Source organism: Mus caroli, unplaced genomic scaffold (genome assembly GCF_978045245.1).
Source record: "Mus caroli unplaced genomic scaffold, Mus_caroli_1 scaffold_5, whole genome shotgun sequence".
In the NCBI taxonomy this organism is placed as follows: Eukaryota; Metazoa; Chordata; class Mammalia; order Rodentia; family Muridae; genus Mus; species Mus caroli.
In genome coordinates, this window is record NW_028227260.1 from 35045113 (window position 1) to 35063659 (window position 18547).

General features: G+C 41.0%; 1 pseudogene; it reads left to right on the forward strand.

The window, feature by feature from the left end:
* Positions 1-5525: 5525 nt before the first annotated feature.
* LOC147004546 (small nucleolar RNA SNORA17) lies at positions 5526-5639 on the forward strand (annotated as a pseudogene).
* Positions 5640-18547: the final 12908 nt, after the last annotated feature.

Consider the following 18547-nt stretch of genomic DNA (forward strand, 5'->3'; position numbering starts at 1 on the left):
TTATTTCTAGTCAAGAGATCCTCAAAAGCGGAGAGTGAGAAAGCACGCGCAAGCCCAAGGGCGCGGGTCCTCAAAAGCCCCTCTGAGGACCCCAAGGGTTCCTTTTCAAACTTAGCGCTCTGACTGGGGGATTCCTATTGGCTTAGCTTGGGTCAGCTGACCTCTCTCCACCTCAGCTCCGTGCGGTTCTCCAGGCTACGAGGCCCTGTCCTGACTGGCAAATCACGTTTAGGTACCTACGCATCTGCCTACATCTTTTTTCAAGAAAAGTTACGTGGAATATATGAGTATGACTTAAGCACTGCCTGACTTTCTCCCAAGCGAGATTTCAAACTCTGAGAACTAAGGTCACATCTAGAGGACAAAAGAGCAGAAGTTTTTAGCTGGTGGTGGCTCACGCCATTAATCCCAGCACTGGGGAGGCAGAGGCAGGAGGATTTCTGAGTTCGAGGCCAGTCTGGTCTACAGCGTGAGCTCCAGGACAGCCAGGGCTATACAGAGAAACCCTGTCTCAAAAACAAAAATTAAAAAAAAAAAAAAGAGAGAGACAGAGAGAATGAGAATACGTTTTTGACTTAAAAAAAAAGGCCATTGAAGGAGAGATGGTTCAGAATACTAGTTCCTGGGAACTCAGTGCCTTCTTCTGACCTCCATGAACACCAGGCAAAACACTCATATATGTAAAATAAATATGTCTAAAAAGTTTTAAAACACAGACAAAAAAGTTATCCTTAATTCTAAAATTTTGGCAAATGGTTTTTATTTACAGCATTTTTTCATGGCTGGAAACACAGTCATTTTATTTATCTTAAATTTGTTAATATAGTCAAACAAAACGGGGTGTTTTATTATACTATGTGTTGATAGATTCAATTTGCTAATGTTTTATTGAGGAGTTTTACAACTATGTACAAAAACACTTCCTTTTTCTTTCTTTTTTTTTCTGACAGTGTTGTCTGGGTTGGTACAGACAGTCTTGGTGTCAAAATAAAATAGAAAGTGGATCATATTTATATCCTTGAAAATGTTATGCAAAGTAGATTTATTTCATCTTTAAATTTTGTTGGAATTCACCCACGTTTATTACTATGAACCCAGAAATTATCACTATTGCTTTGAACAGCTTTTAAACTATTATTATCTTTAATTGCTTGAAATCTAATAAAAATTTCCATTCTTTCATGGTTATTGATTGTATCTTTCAAAGAATTGTCAGGTGTGTCTAGTTTTCACATGAAACCACTATTAATAACAAAACCACTGTTAAAATAACCAACGTCTTATAAAGTACATTTGAGAACATATTTGACATTATTGATAGGAAATATATAAATATATCATACAACAAAATAAGGAGGCAATGAGTAGTTTAAAAGGGCCAAACTTGAAAGGATATTTCTTCAAAGACAATGAAAAAGCATATCATGTGCTCAATATTTGTAACTATCAGGGAAATGAAAATGAAAATGACAAAGAACCCAAAGTCTTCACATTCATTGATGACTATTACCCTTTCCTAAGAGTGGGACTTTAAAATTACATATTCACCCTGGATCAACTTGTGTCATTTAATAAAGAAATATATTTAGGAAATACATATACTCATATAACAAAATCTAATTTAAAAATGACTGTTGAATTTTGAAGGCCGCAAAGAGAGGCATATGGAACAATTTGGAGGAAGGAAACGAAATGAGAAAATGATATAATTATAATTTCACAAATACAATAAATAATAAATAAACTTTACTTTCTTATATATCTAGTAATTTCATATGTACATCCTCAAAGGTATTGGAAGAAGAAACTTGAACAAGTATTTGCAAGGCAATAGGCATGTCAATATTATTCATAATAATACAAACATGGAACTAAGTCAATTTTGACTGTACATATGAGTGGATAAGCAAACAATGACATGTTCTATTAGGAGAATGCTGTTTGTCCTAAAATGGAGTGACAGCATAGTAAATACAAAATGAATAAAACTTGAAATTTTGTGCTAGAGAAATAATATGAGACAAAAATACAAATGCACTGTTCCATTCATAGGATATAGTTAAAATAGTAAATTTATTGATATAGAATCATAGTCACTAGAATTTTAGCAGACAGGAGAATGTGAAATTGATGGTCAATGGCAAAGCAACACTTGGCAATGAAAAAAAAAGCTGTGAAGGTTGATTTTTACTCACTTTTCATAATAATATAAATTCTTTTAGTGCCACTGAACTGTAAATTAAAAATGGATGACATTATAAATTTTATGTAATGATATCTTTACTATGCTAGAAAAAGGTGTAGTACTCTCCAACTCAGGTCTCAGTACAAAATTTTCGCTGAAGAAATGATATATCACTTGAGGAAAGGAGGGAACTAGAATGATGGGAGGAAAAAAAGGACAGAAGCACCCCAATTGTAGGTAAGGCTTTGCATTCATTTTTATTTTAATTCAGCTGTGGGGGCCCACACTTACCCCTACACAGCATTTCTTGGATACAGCCAAGGCTCTTCTGTCCTCCTTTGGAAGGCTACCTAGACTGATAGGGTACAGTCATTTTGATTTTTGAATGGAGCTTTAAGGGATCTATGGTTCCCTTTGTCATAACATTCCTTCTTCCTCATTCTAGCAAGAAAGTGAGCAGAAAAATAATTAAGCACTCATTGTACTATGTGTCCTTCTAGCCCTGTCACTAAACAATTATGTTTATAATGACAGATAAGACCTCAAGGGACACTTAATTAGCCATCATTTACCACTTGGGTGAGAACATTCTCTGATGAATTCCTGGGGAGCCACCACACATCTCCTAACCTATGTTAATAGTGTCATGCTGCCCTGTTTCAGAACAGGGTCCTGATCAACATCTCATCTCCAACATAAAAAGCTATCCAGAACAGAAATAGACGACAGAATTTGAAAGAGAGTACAATGAGAGTACATGGAAGAGATGGCAAGATAAAAAAAATTATATTTCAATTTCAGAATATCAAAATATATTTTCAAATCCCATCATAAACTATACCGTGTACATTGCTTTATTCTACCTTTAAAGTTTGTCTGCTGTGGTATCATAGATTCTGACAGAATATACACAAAGGACTATCAGGTGTTTCTGAGACTGTTGACTGTGGAAAAAACTATCTTGAAAATAGATTTATGAGAAAATATGTGGAGGAATTTTAGGTTTATGGTGAAAAGATTCCCACCTCCAGATCCTCTTGACTTAGCCTACAGAGAGGAAGATGATAGGTATCTCAACCATCCCCACCCGAAAAGTTTTCTCTGTCAAGAGTTCCTGCTGGGAGTCACATGGACATGTTTTTCCTACAAGCAGGATCAGTTGCTGCACCTTCATGCCTCTCCCATTTGTAAACTCTCTTTTATTGGATGCTTACTAGTATGATGATGTTGGGTGGCATTTCCCCTAATTTCCTACTAGGCTTCATTTTAAGTAATCTCTCTCTCTCTCTCTCTCTCTCTCTCTCTCTCTCTCTCTCTCTCTCTCTCTCTCTCTCTCTGTGTGTGTGTGTGTGTGTGTGTGTGTGTGTGTGTGTCTAAAGAGGTAGAAAGAATAGAAGAACCAGAGGAGATGAGGACACATGAAATCAAAGCCTTCAAAAATCGATAATATCAATATCAATGCACATATGAACTTACGGAGACTGGGACAATATACAAAGATTCTGCACAGTCTGGACCAGGTCCCCTGTGTATATATTATGACTTTCAGTTTAGTGTTTTTTAAAGGATTCCTGAGTGTGTGACCAAGTGGTTCACTGGTTCTTATGCCTTTTCTCAAATGATTTTCTTTCTGTTTACTTGCTTTATCCAATTCCAATATGTTAGGATTTCTTTTATCTTATTTTATTATCCTTTAGAAGCCTGTTTGGCTTGTAAAGTGAGACAGAAAGGGATCTGGATGGGAGGGAAGGTAGGGAAGGATATGTAAGGAGGTGAAGGAGGGAAAAACAGAATATACTATTTGAAATAAGAAATTTATTTTCAAGGAAAGAGAAAACAATTCAAAAGAATTTGTGTGTGTGTGTGTGTAAAATAAAATTAGAACACGTCATTCTCTAGCCTCCATACAGCCACTACAGTGGTGAACTCACTGAAACTATAGTTGACTGCACACAGTCCAGCCATCAGTCAGCCATCAGTCAGTCCAGAGCAGAGGATGAGTTCATGGAGCCTCCGCTCTATTTCTGGTTTTTTTTTTTTTTTTTTTTTGGTTTTTTTCGAGACAGGGTTTTTCTCTATAGTCCTGGCTGTCCTGGAACTCACTTTGTAGACCCGGCAGGCCTCGAACTCAGAAATCTGCCTGCCTCTGCCTCCGGAGTGCTGGGATTAAAGGCGTGCGCCAACACGCCCGGCTTCCGCTCTATTTCTGAAGTGCAGGTGATTTGGGCAAAAGAGAATTATTGTCTTCAGTTGTTTACCCACTGCTGAACCCACAAGACTCCTCTGCAAACCTTTAAAGCCATGACCCTCAGATGATTCAGACTGATTTCAAGAGTTCACAGAATGAAATAGTCATGGATATGAAAATGAGATCAGGGCAAGGAAGGGAGGAGAGAAGAGCTGGGGAGAAAGTGGTTACTATGATTGCTTACATGTGTGGTACTGCTAAAAGCTTAATTCATGAAAGATTTTAAGGGTAAATAGCCATAAATGAAGACAGTCCATGTCAATCTCAGGTCTTAAGTACACACACACACACACACACACACACAGAGGTCTCAAGTACACACACACACAAATACATACACACACACAGGGTCCAAGTACACACACACACAAACACACACACAGGTCTCAAGTACACACACACACACACACACACACACACACACACACACTCACATATACATGTATGAATATGTCCACATAATAAAAAACCACTAAGGTAAGTTACTTCATTGAAGCATCCATGTTTTAGTTATGCTTTACTCATTCCCAAGTTCTTATTTTTAATAAACTCCAACTCTGGCTAAAAAACAATTAAAAAATAATCTCGTGGAGAGGGCTGGAGAAATGTCACAGTGAATTAAGTACTTGTAGCATAAGTATGAAGATCTGAGTTGGCATCCCCTGCTTTCAGGTAAAAACCTAGCTTGGCAGTGAATGCCTGAAATAGCAGAACTTGAAGGCAGAGACAAAATGATCAGGGGGTCCTATGGTCCAACGAGTCTAGCTAAGTGGTCTGTTCTAGACTCAGCAAGCAACTCTGTCTCATGCAATAGAGTGGAGAATGACTGAGAAATAGAGCTTGAGGTGATCTCTTCCATGAAGCAAGTGTGTTTATGTGTGTATCATCCATCCATCCATCCATCCATCCATCCATCCATCCATCCATCCATCCATCCATGCATTCAATAAACAAGCAAACCCTGCAGAATCAAGCCTTGTGGGGAAAATGTACTAGAATCAACATCACTCTATGTTTCTTTGAGATAGAAGACCTTGAATGTAGATTAGCACTTAATTCTTGAGGAGGGATATTCTTAGGAATTCCTTTCTACTTGCCCCTGGAAGCACTGCATGTGTGGCTGCTCTGTCACATATGTCAGAGACCGCAGAAGAGAGGTTCAGTTTTCTCACTTATGAATATCTGAATGATTAGTAGCCTAACAATCCCTGAAAAAAGTGAGCTTGAGCTGACCACCAGTCTGGCACCTTGCAGGCCCTGTCGGTTTTCCAGTATTGGGAGCAAACCTGAGACTAGAAGAGCCTCCCCTGAATCTGAGGGTCCTGAGTAGGAGTGAGCGTGAGACAGATGACCCTTGCCTTGGGACACTCTGGTGGGCCAGTAGAGGAGCAAGCAGATCACCACCAGTTCTGCACAACCCAGGCCTGCGGATGGGTAGACCAGGTCCCAAATGACCCCTGTCTGATGCCACAATTCGGGAGCAAGATATAGCACTCCTGGCCACTCCCTAGACAACACCAGACACTAGGACCTCGGGTGCTTCTCAGAGGATCAAGTAAGTGGTGGAGAAATGGAAGAGAAATAGAAGGATGTGGGCATAATGAAGAGAGGCAGAACTGGAGACATGAAAATGGTGAGGAATGGTTTGATATGAGTGCCAGTAATTCCACCTGGGACCATGGTGGGGTCCTGGGCCAGTGCTTCCACTGAGAACCACACCTCAGTCTGTACCCTGAAGCAGTAGGGGTCTGTTACCACCAAAGTCCAGATGGATGTCCCTGATCTGTGCTGTCACCGGGGGAAATACTGATGTCTGAGGCATTTGCAGAACAGGCCCAAGCCCTTGCCTGGGCATTCTAGAAGAGCTGACCCTGGTTGTAGAAGAGCAGAGAGCTAACCCCTAGCCAGCTACAGTACTCGAATGGCTGTGCACATTGCTGAAGTTGTAGGTGAGACAGGCCCCAAGGATAGACAGGAGTGAAAGCAGGCCCTACCACTTGTCTCCCATGCAGTGGCATGGATGAAGCAGAGATACACTCCTTCCTCCTTACCCTGTCCCTCAGCAGCTGCATCATTCAGTAGAGCCGGCCCTGCACCTCAACTGTGCAGCACAGTAGAGCTGGCCCTTGATGTGAGGATTGTGGGTGAGCTAGCCCCCAGGGTATGAGTGTGGGAGAGTCAGCCCTCCTCCTGTTCCTAGTTCCTTGGCACCTATGGCCCCGAGGTCATGAGTGGTAGAACTGGCCTTAGCCCTCACTGGCTGCAACACTCCAGCTGGCTGCAACAGCCAGCTCAGATACCTCTCAAGCCCAGATCCAGGGCTTTGAGGTGGCCTACCTCAACAACTACTACATCACTGAACTTCTGAAGTGCACAAAGTAGCTAGTCCTACAGATCCAAAACTTTGTTGACTTAAAACTCAAACAGGAAAATTTGACAACATTTAAAATGGTGCGGTATAAACCCAGTCTCATGTAAGTGTGGTCAAGTAAAGAGCTGACACAGCTTATCAACTGTGTGAAAGAAAACCCCAGATAAGAAGCCATAAATACACAGTCTCCTGTGGCCTTAAACACAAGACTCCTGCAAGGAGCCTCCAGGTTCACAGGCTGGAGGACAGGTTGGAACGTCAGTTCTACAGAGATTGGAACTTCCTAGGTTCAGAGGCCAGCTCTCATGGGCAGGTTTTCAACCTCAGAAACAGCCATTCCTTGCCACACGCTGCATCTGAACTTGCCTCTTAGAATAAAAGGTTCGTAGAAGCTATTTACTTTGAACTAACATCTTGGAAAAATAAACAAACCCCCCTAGAAGCTATCAACATAGCAGACCACTAGCTGTCAAATGAACATCAGCTGAGGATGTCAACAGATAATGATTTAGACATATATGAACCTTCTCCCACCTCTATGTATTTGCTTCTCCGGTTACCAACCAATGTAGTCTAAATTTGCCTTGATTTATGACTTTATTTCTTTATGCTGTAAGCATGCACACACAGACACACACACACATACACATTCACACACACACACATACACACTCAAGCTGTAATCATAGACAGACAGAGACATACACACACACACACACACACACACACACACACACACAACATACACACACACACACAATACACACATGACACAGTTTCTTTTCCAGAACAGGGAATTTGAGATAAGGTAGATATGTGTTTCCATGCCATGGTCATGCATAATGCTCCAGCACTAAATACTGCTTAATCCCTTTAAGGTGAGACCTGTGTTTGCTTTAAAGTAATGATAACAACAGCAACAATAACCAGGAAACTCTTTCACTTCCAGTAGTATAGAAAGTTTTATTCAATACAGAAAATGACCTTAAGTTCTCCCCAGAGGCCACCATGTTCCCCTCTCTCAATGTTTTGAACAAGGTCCCTTCCTTCCATCCAGTATTGCTGTTGTCTTCTGGTGCACATCAGGGCTGTACCACAAGGTGGCACTAAGACACAAGAAGCTTAGTGTTCATAAAGATCTAAAGAATAATCTAGGTGTTGGGGATGTATGTACTGGGTAGCAGAATTCTCTTCTTGCATGGACTCAGTAACAGCAAAAATGTTCTGGCATAGGAGTGTCCATCAGTAGCATAGACTTTGTGGAGCACGCTTTTACAAACTCAGGGTTTATTTTGTCCACACCCCAGACATGAACGTATAATGATTCCTTAAAAACCCAAGTTAACCGGGCATGGTACTGCACAATTTTAATTGAAACACTCACCATACATAAGTAGGCAGATTTTTGAAGAACCTGAGGGCAGCCTTTCGTCTATAGCAAATTCCAGGCCACTGAAGACTCTGTCTAAAAATTCAGTTCATAAACCTTAGTGCAAAATTTAATTATTCTCAAAACCCCAATAGGTTTAAGACAAGACCATTCGGTCAGGTCTCCACTGCAGTAAGAATTATCTAATCCTAATTGCTTCTAAGGAGAAAAGACACACCTTTGCTCCTAGTGTGCAAACCTCCAGTCCTGAACTGTTTGACTCTGTGGCTTTTGGTTTTGCACCATTTGGTTTGAGTGCACAATAGAGCAAAACTCTCTCTCATGGTTAGGGAGCATAGGCTAAAAGAGGCAGGACAGGGTCCCTACGCCCTTCCCTTCAAAAGCACACGTCTGATGTCATAGGGCTCTGGCAAAGCCTTGCCTATGACAAGTAAAGATACCTTGTTTACCTTCTTCCAGAAGTGTTACCTTGACAACAGAGATTCAACAAATAGATCATTGGAGAATATCCAAGGTTCAATCCCATATATATGCTAGAGTTGTTTATGCTGAGTGTCCACATTACAAAAGGCTAGGTGTTCCGGGAGACCCTTGGGAAAAGGCAGCCTGTGTCAGGGAACACAGGAGGAGAGTGAGCCGATAGAGATGCTCCCTCGGGACCTGGCAGCTGTGTGCAGAATATACTAGAGAGGAAGAGACTCGGAATGATTGCAGAAATTTGGAGCAACCTGTGAAAGGGTGGGATGTTGGAGAACAAGCACTCTACTGCCTGGGAGAAATCTTTGTCGTGTGCAGAGCTCACTCTGCGCCTGAACCAGTGAACGGAATGCAGGTTTGGGGATCATCAGCAAACAGATCTGTGGTAATGTGCCCGGAGATTTACTGCTCAGAACCGCTGTTACAGTGAACAAACCATTTTTTTAGATATTTAACTGGAAACAACTTACAGGACTCAGCTGTGATGCCACCTAGTGGCCAGAGTCAGAATTTTACCTCTGAGAGGCTGCACAGCTGACTGTAGCCTGGACAGAGACCAAGAGAAGGAACATGTAGGGATGGTATCAGTCTGAGCTTTAGGAATGTTTTCAATCACTAGAAGGGTTTGCTTTTGACCATCCTTTTCTAGGACATTTAGCCTGAACGGGCAAGCCGAGCACTTTCTGTAATGAGAGAACGTGTACTTGGTAATGTATGATGCTAGAGGAGACATTATCACAGGCTCAAACAGGAGGGCATGTGCGCAGTCATGCTAACAAAACATTTTTAATGCATTTTGTTCTTCCATAGCACTGAATAAAACGAATGCTTTTTCAATGGTCTGTTTATCCCAAATATTTGTGTTAATATACTCATAATTTTGTGACTTTTTAAATTGTGAAATTATGATTTGCTTGACTACAGAAGTTTAAAAACCTGATAAAATGATCTCTTAGAGTGAAATCATTTTCTCAGAGTCCCAGTTCCCTCCTCCTGAGTCAAATGTGATTCTTTCCCTGGAATGACACACAGTCTTCTGATACAGTGTTGTAGTCTACACAGAGTTATGTCTTCCACATATCCAACCTGTCTTCCATTAGGAGAACCATAGCAAACATCAAAGTTATTCTTTTCCATTTAATATTCTCACAATTCATCTGTAACTCACCAGTGTTTGTGTTTTGACATAGTAAAAATGTTGTATGAACTACATGATAAAATTACTTCCTCTCCTCCCTGTTAGTGACTGAATCTCACAGATAACAGACAATAACCCAGGAGTTAGAATACTCTTGCATGTATGTTTCCCTTGTTTGATACGATCCAATGTTATTATACTGTTTGGATGTAGTTTTAATTTCCAATAATATTACTACTGTGACATAGAACTTATAAATTGATTTCTTTAGAAAAATTTCAAACTACCTGAAGGGAGATTTACTAGTAGTTCCTACAGCTGTGATTCCTTTCAGAGCCCAGAGTGAAGGGAAACCCCAAAAAGCTTTACAGGAGGTGGGGGTGTGGGTGAGCTCCAGTTTCTCCAAAGTCTTGAGACATGTCAAGAAATTAATAAAAACCACAATTTAAATGGAGAAGAGTAAAAAGTCCAGAATCTTATGTTAATAAGGTGTGATGGTTTGTATATCCTTGGACCAGGGAGTGGCACCATCTGAAGGTGTGGCCTTGTTGGAATAGGTGTGACCTGGTTGGAATGGGTGTGTCACTGTGGGTGTGGGTATAAGATCCTCACCCTAGTTGCCTGGAAGTCAGTCTTCCACTAGCAGCCTTTGGATGAAGACATAGAACTCTCAGCTCTTCCTGCTCCATGCCTGCCTGGATACTGCCATGCTCCCACCTTGATGATAATGGACTGAACCTCTGAATCTGTAAGCCAGCCCCAATTAAATGTTGTTTTTTATAAGACTTGCCTTGGTCATGGTGTCTGTTCACAGCAGTAAAACCCTAACTAAGACAGAAGTTGGTACTGGGAGTGGGGTATTGCTGTGATAGGCCTGACCATGCTTTTATTTGAAAGAATGTGGATTTTGGGACTTTGGATTTGGAAAGCAGTGGAATGCTTTAAATGGGGCTTAATGGGTCATCCTAGTAGGAATATGGAAGATTTTGTTGCTGGGAGTGATTTGAACTGTGTTGACCTGGCCCAAGAGATTTCAAAAGAGAAGAATTTCAGAATGTGGCATAAGGACTGGTTTTGTGGTATTTTGGTGAAGAATGTGGCTACTTTTTGCCCTTGTCTGAAAAGTTTGCCTGAGGCTAAGGTGAAGAGACTTGGATTAATTGCATTAACAAAGGAAGTTTAAAAAAAGCCCAGCAGAGACTCTGTTCTCTGGTTAAGTCTCACAAAGAGAAGTTTGAACAAGCATAGCAAGCTTAGAAAGGCCAAATTTAAAATATATGGTTTGAGTATTAAAGGCATACCAGGAAGTGAAATGGAGCAAAATCCTGTGTTCTAGGAGATAACAGATTAAGGGAGTGGGACCTTGGGGCAAGATCCTACCCAGCTAAATTAAATCCAGGCATGGTGGTACACACCTTTAATCTCAGGAGACAGGCATGCTGATCTCTGCATTCAAGGTCAATCTACAGAGCAAGATCCAGGATAGCCAAGCTTAGGCAGTGAAGGATTTGGAAAACAGAAAGCCAGTGACAATGTAATAGTACAAGTGGGTCATGTTCTAGTTTCTGCAAGCAGCAGAACTCGGCAGCTTCAGCCATGTGGCTCTGGCTCTAGAGTTAAGAATGGAAGGAACTACTGGGACAATTGAAGCTGGTTAGCTGGAGCTAAGAAATTAGCAGTGATTAAGAAGAGACCAGCATCGTTGAGGTGAAATCTTCTGGAAATTGTTTTCTGGGAGCACAAAGAAGCTGTGTTCCAGAGATACCCAAGGTTGTACCTCATGCTGCGGCTGGACTTGGTAATGTGTAAGAGTCACTCAGGTGGTACTGCTTGTGAAGCAATGAAGGGATCAGGGAGAGAAGCTGAGGCTTAGCACTGTGAGAGGCCAGGGAAGGCCATTGGAGAAGGTGAAGCCTCAGCTGTAGTTGATGGTCCAGGATTGAAGGGGTCATGCAAAGGATTTGAGGCTTGTCACCCTGAAGAGAGCCTATGAGAGGCTATTGGTGAAGCCTAGTTGGAGTGGAACACCCCAGTGTATTGGAGATGTCAGTACCATGGGATGATCACCAAGAACAGCAGCCGTAATGGAGTGGATCAACCTAAGCGTAGAGTGCTACAGAGGACAGAGATGGAGAAGTGATGCCAGTCCTTAGGAGGAGTCCAAAAGATCAAGTGCAATCCCAGACACTGAAAGAAGAAGCTGTAACATTGAAATTGCCTTGGAGACTCAAAGATGTCAAAGATGCCAGAGCCATGGGATACATGCTGAGGAAAGCTGCTAATAGGGAGTGCAACCAGCCCAGGAGGAAGCAGTTTGTTGCAGTCAAAAAAGATGAAAAAGGAGTGGAGATCTGAAGACCACTTTGACATCAGCCATGGAGATGCAGAGTTTGGAGTTTGCCCAGCTGGTTTCCTGCCTTGCTTTGGGGATTACAGTTAATTAAGTTGAATGAATCTCAGAAGAGACCTTGAACTTTGGACTTTTAACATTCTTGCAACTGCTATAGACTATGAGGACTTTGAAAGTTGCACTAAATGCATTTTGCATTATGCTATGTTTAAGTATGGTCCCCATAGACTCCTGTTTTTGAACAAGTCTATGGGGACCAGGGAGTGGAATGTGATGGTTTGTATATCCTTGGACCAGGGAGTGGCACCATCTGAAGGTGTGGCCTTGTTGGAATAGGTGTGACCTGGTTGGAATGGGTGTGTCACTGTGGGTGTGGGTATAAGATCCTCACCCTAGTTGCCTGGAAGTCAGTCTTCCACTAGCAGCCTTTGGATGAAGACATAGAACTCTCAGCTCCTCCTGCTCCATGCCTGCCTGGATACTGCCATGCTCCCACCTTGATGATAATGGACTGAACCTCTGAATCTGTAAGCCAGCCCCAATTAAATGTTGTTTTTTATAAGACTTGCCTTGGTCATGGTGTCTGTTCACAGCAGTAAAACCCTAACTAAGACATAAGGTATCAAAAAACCCACATTTTTCTAACGTGTTAAATTTGCCCCAAATCAGCACCTCATTCTGATAATCTTAACTAGTACTGACTTGAAGTCCTGCTGACCACGTGACGTCCATTTCTTATTGTTTCTCCTAAGGAGAACACAGATAGGTACACTAAAGCACCATGTCATTGGGTGTCTGGAATTCAGTGTTTTGGAACCAAGTTTCTGAGTCTTGGGTTCATGGCAAGGGCTCCTTCACATACTACCTCTGAGGAAACCAAAGTAAAGATCACAAAATAAGAGCATGGCTGATTGAGTCTATGACCCTGATTGGCACATTCTGCAACAGATCACACTTGATAAACAAAACACAGGGTTTGCTTAATTGCTGCTCCCTCACAGCATGGGATGCTGGAGGTAAATTCAACACATCCATAATCCCCAGTACCTGACTCCTCAGCCCTTTCAGTACCAAAGCAACATCACATCAGGACCTCAGCCACCTGCTGCCTACTGAAATCATTAGAGTGTAACTGACATCATCTACTTCACAGATTTCCATTCTTTTCATGAAATTAGACTCAAGTTCTCAACCCTTATACAATAAAACGTAATAAAACTTCCTATAAAAAGCCTCCCTAAAATAGTAGAATATTTTTAGCTGTATAGTGTAAGCATTGCATACCTTAACCATGTAAACTACTATGTACAAATGGAAGTTGCCCATTGTATGTGGTAATGCCTTCTCCTGCATATGAAACCATGCAATCTGCTGCTGAACTCCATAGATTAGAACACTCAGTACCTCACATGATGCTACAGAGAGTGAAAGTTACAACACCGGATGGGAGAAAGTGTTTGTAAACCATATGTCTAATATAGTGAGTGTCTGACAGGGTCTCTAACAGGCCCAGACCATTGCAAACATGGTGCCTGCAAGTCCTCCACTCTCCTTCTCCCCGGCTAAATCATTAGATTACATTTATTTATTAGTATAACGTTTATCTGTTTGTACACGGAATTATTTACTTATTTTATGTATATAAGTATACTGCAGCTGTCTTCAGACAGAGAAGAGGGCATCCGATCCCATTACTGATGGTTGTAAGACACCATGTGCTGCTGGGAATTGAACTCAGGACCTCTGGAAGGGCAGTCAGTGCTCTTAACAAGTGAGTCATCTCTCCAGCACTAGATTACATTCTTATCATTAGGCACCAAGGTCTGTTCCCTTATTTGGACACCTTCCTATTCCTAATGCATTCCTGAGTCTCATCCCTAGGGTCTGGCTGTCAATCACTAAGGTCTAGCAATCAAATGTCATTATTGGGTACACTGATTAAAATGCCCAGTCAGGACATACAAACCTATCTTAGCACAGACTTCCCCATTTTCTGCTCACAAACTGCTCCCAATGAGACACCTGCTGTTTTTGCCTAATTCAGAGGCAGCCCTCCTCCCCCTGCCTGCCCCCTTTCCAGTCAATGAATGGCCTTTGTGCTGAGAATTTTGTGTCTGGTTTTGTCTGCTCCGAGGTCCCTTTCCATGTCAATATCCAGAATGTGTAAACAAAGTATCAACAGTTAAGAAATTATTTTAGGGTTGTTTTTTGGGGGGAGGTGTGAGGGGTACAGGATGGCTCAAGCCATTTTATCCAGAGGGTTGAGTGTGGAGAGAGGGATTGGAGAAACTCATGCAATCAGACATCCTTGTAGGGAGAGATGTCAAAGATTATGGAGCTGCCATCTCCCCATTGTGATCACATTTGGCCCAGACCACCAACGTGATTTTAAAAATATGGATGAAGGACTCAGTTACACATTTCTATAAGATATTAAAATAACCAATAAGTACATGAAAATACAGTTTCATTCAGAGAAGTGAATGTCCAAACTGCACTGTGCTTGGCCTCAGACCCCGATTTTGCTATTACATAGAAATAAAAATAAAAACCAAGAGCTCCTTTCAACATTCGTGCAGCACCTAAAAGGTTGAGATTATGCAAACAGAATAAGGTATGGTCACCAAGGACAGAAGTTCTCAATTATAATAATAAGTTCTGCAGGTCTAATGTATAGTATAGGGGTGGTGACAGTTGGAAAAAGTGATCTGCATTATACTCAAAATTTGTTAAGACATCAGGAATATATTCCTGTCACAAAGAGCTAGCTCTATGGTTCAATGGATGTGGTCAGTAGCTCTGATGAGATAATCATTTCACTATGTATACATACAACACAGCAACTCTCGACATCACTTATACAGATACATTTCTACTCATTTTTTATACAGCAATGAAACTGAGAAATAAAACAGTGATTGAATATTAATTACCATCAGGCTACACATTGTGACTGGCCTGCCTTGCAATTCCTAACCAGGGCACAGAACAACAGGCAAAGTGCCTGTACTGAAATGTGTGCTCATCCTTGTCAAATACTCTCTGTGTTCACATCACCCAGGTGAAGTTAACTTCCTATCCATGCCTTTTTACAGGTGAAAACTTGAAAAATGGAGGCCAAAAGGACCTCTAAAATTCGTGACTACACTGTCAGTGAGGGAAAGAAATTGAGATTGTATTCAGTCCACTGTTCTGAACTGTGGGAAAATGTCCTGAACTTACTGAGTATTGAAAAATGGGTTGACAAAGGAATGCACATTAAAAGTAACTGTCAGTATATGGCTGAATTTAAAGCTAGAGAGAAACAAGATTGCCCCCTTGGAAGAAAATAACAACAACAAAAAACAAAACAAAACAGCAACATCAAAAGAAAAATCTAAAACAACTTTGCAATTGGGGGACAGAAGAGGAGTTGAGAGTTCCTGGGACATTTAGGATCTCAACAGAGAGTCAAGTAATCCATTTTTGATCTTGTATCTTTATAGACAGAAAGAAAAACAGAGAGACAGACACACACATTGAGACACAGCGAGAGACTGGGAGACAGAGAGAGAGAGACTTTGAGAGACAGAGAATGAGAGGGCATGAGCAAGAGTCACTGAGAGATAAAAAGCAAGAGAGTGAGAGAGAATGAGAGAAAGTGAGTACAAGAGGGACAGAGACAGAAAAGACCCAAGTCTGCAGATGTAGATGGCAGAGGATAAAGGGGCTGAAAAAAGGAGAGAAGACAAGAATCAGAACAGATTCAAAGAGCACTACCAAAACGAACAGTGATTGGAACCCAGAGACAGGGAATACTAAGGTAGGCACAAAATTTGGGAAAAGCTACACATCTAGCATTTGACCTGAGGAATGGTAAGATTTTTTGAGAGAGACCTCGTTGACTGTCCTGGAACTCTGTATATAAACCATGGAAAGAGAGAACTGGCATAGATGTGCCTGCCTCTGCCTATTGTGTACTGGGATTAAAGTTGAGCCACAAAGCCCTGCAGGAAGCTATTTTAAAAAATACTTCTGCTGAGTTGATGGCTAGGCAACTCTAAAGGGTAACATCTCTATGTGCAGGTTTCACTCTGGGAACCCAGGGCAAATATATAAGAGGGCTACCTTGTAAAAAAAATTTTCTCATACACTTGTATGTATACATGTGAGTGTTTGTGCTAGAAATGAAACTAAGGTGTTTCATTATTATCACTTCTTCACCTTATTTTGAGACAGGGTCTCATCCTGAATCTGCAGCTCTCTATCTTTGCTGCAGTGCCTAGCAAATGGGTCCTGGGGTCAACCTGTCCATATCAGTCAGTGCTGGAGACTCAGGGACACACTACCATGAGAAAAGAACTGGAGGGACGGTAATGGGGATATATTCACTTCAAACATATTATATCCATGTACACATACCAAATAAAATGTCAAAACAGGGACCCATGCACCCAGAAACTCCATCCAACCAGTGGAATGAATTTCTTCTGTTCTGGTGCCCTGAGCAGACCTTGGGCTCGAACTCCACAGCCAGTCCCACAACACCCAGAGGAAGCTGCACTCCCAGGTGCCCAAACATGCCCAGGATCATAGGATCATAGGTAAGGAGGACACAACATCTGCACCAACACCGGAAGTAACTGTGACCAGTGGGACCCAGGCACCCAGGAACTCTCCCTGACCAGTGGCACGGGTTCCTGCTGGCCTGGGGCAGTGTCCTGACCAGTCCTTGGGAGCTAACTCCGAAGCCAGTCCCACAACATCCTGCAGCCACACCTGACATCCTGACGTCAATCCCTCAAAGTCACATGGCAGAAAGATAGAACCAACTCCTGCAAGTTGTCTTCTGAACTCCACATATGTACGTGTGCCACATGCACAAGTTTAAAAGAAATATCTTTTAAATAAATGGTACATTCTTGCGTACTAAATGTGACAAATTATTGAAACGCGTTGATAGATGGTACAATCACAGACACACACACACACACACTTAAATCACCACTCAAAAAATAGATTTAATTATGGAATTTTCAAAAACTTATTTTTCATTTTTATAGGAAATCACAGTGAAAAGACTGACCTTTTAGAGACCTCGGACTTTTAATGTACTGAAAAAGTTAAAGACTGGTATTTTAAAAAAATCATACTCTGTTTGATCGATATATATATATCATATATATATCAATATATCAATATATCAATATATATATATATATATATATATATATATATATATATATATTGGGGATAAATAAAAGTTATAGTTTAATAGTTATGTGTGTCAAGTTGACAAGGGTCAACTGTACTTCTAGTCTTTTATCAACCTGACACCAAATTAGAGATGGAGGAAGAACTACCTTCATCAGATTGGCCTGTGTGCAACTTTGTAGGGCATTTTCTTGGTTAAGAGTTGGTGAAGGAGGGCCCAGGCTACTATGAGCAACTGGGCCAAGTTGTATGAGACAAGGAGCTAAGCAAGCCACAAAAGGCCACTAAACAGCTTTCTTCCATCTTTTCCTGCCTCTGCTCCTGTTCAAGTTCCTGCCTTCCTCCAATGATGGGCTGAGACTGGGACTGTAAGCCAAACACACCTTTTCCTCCCTGGACCTGTTTTATAACAGTCACTTAGGTTAGATTTCAAATCTATTGAAAACAACATATCGAGAACATTGTCATATAATAGGAATTCCCTAGAATACCATACACATTGTCAGTACAACAATGAATACAAATTCTCTCTTCATTTTGGGGTGTGTTTTTCACATCAGGGTACAGTCCCTGACAAAACCATGGCACCAAGGATGGATGGAGGACAGGGCAAAACCGTGCCAATATGGACCGAGTTGCATCTTCCCCAGTGCTGTGATCGTGTTATCACACAAGTGAGGATTGCACTGCTGAGAGCATAAGAATCCCACTTATTCGAGAATATATAATAAGAGTCAGATGGGAAAAAGTAAAAACGAAAAACCAAAGTTCAAAGAAACAGATAAGGTTAATTTCAAATAACAACATTTTATTTAATACAAAGTTCTAAAACCATGCAATTTTAAAATTGGAAACAATGTAAGGGAAATTGGTCATTACAGTGGCATTTTATTGGATCTTTAAAGTTTTGTGCACTATCCCATGATGCAAGTATTACAAAAAACATGAACAAAATAAATGTTGTATACAAGGGAAATATGACAAAAATTATAGCATATTTTAATATGTTTTCCTTACTAATTTATAAATACAATCTCTTTCCACCAAAGAAAAATTAATAAAACATGTTAACTGCCTTGACAGTTTTCTTATTGTGTTAAGCATATAAATTATAGTTTGACTTATCTGTCAGTATTACTACTAAAAACAAAATTCTATTACTTTTTGTCTATGGTCAGACTGCAACTGAGTATGA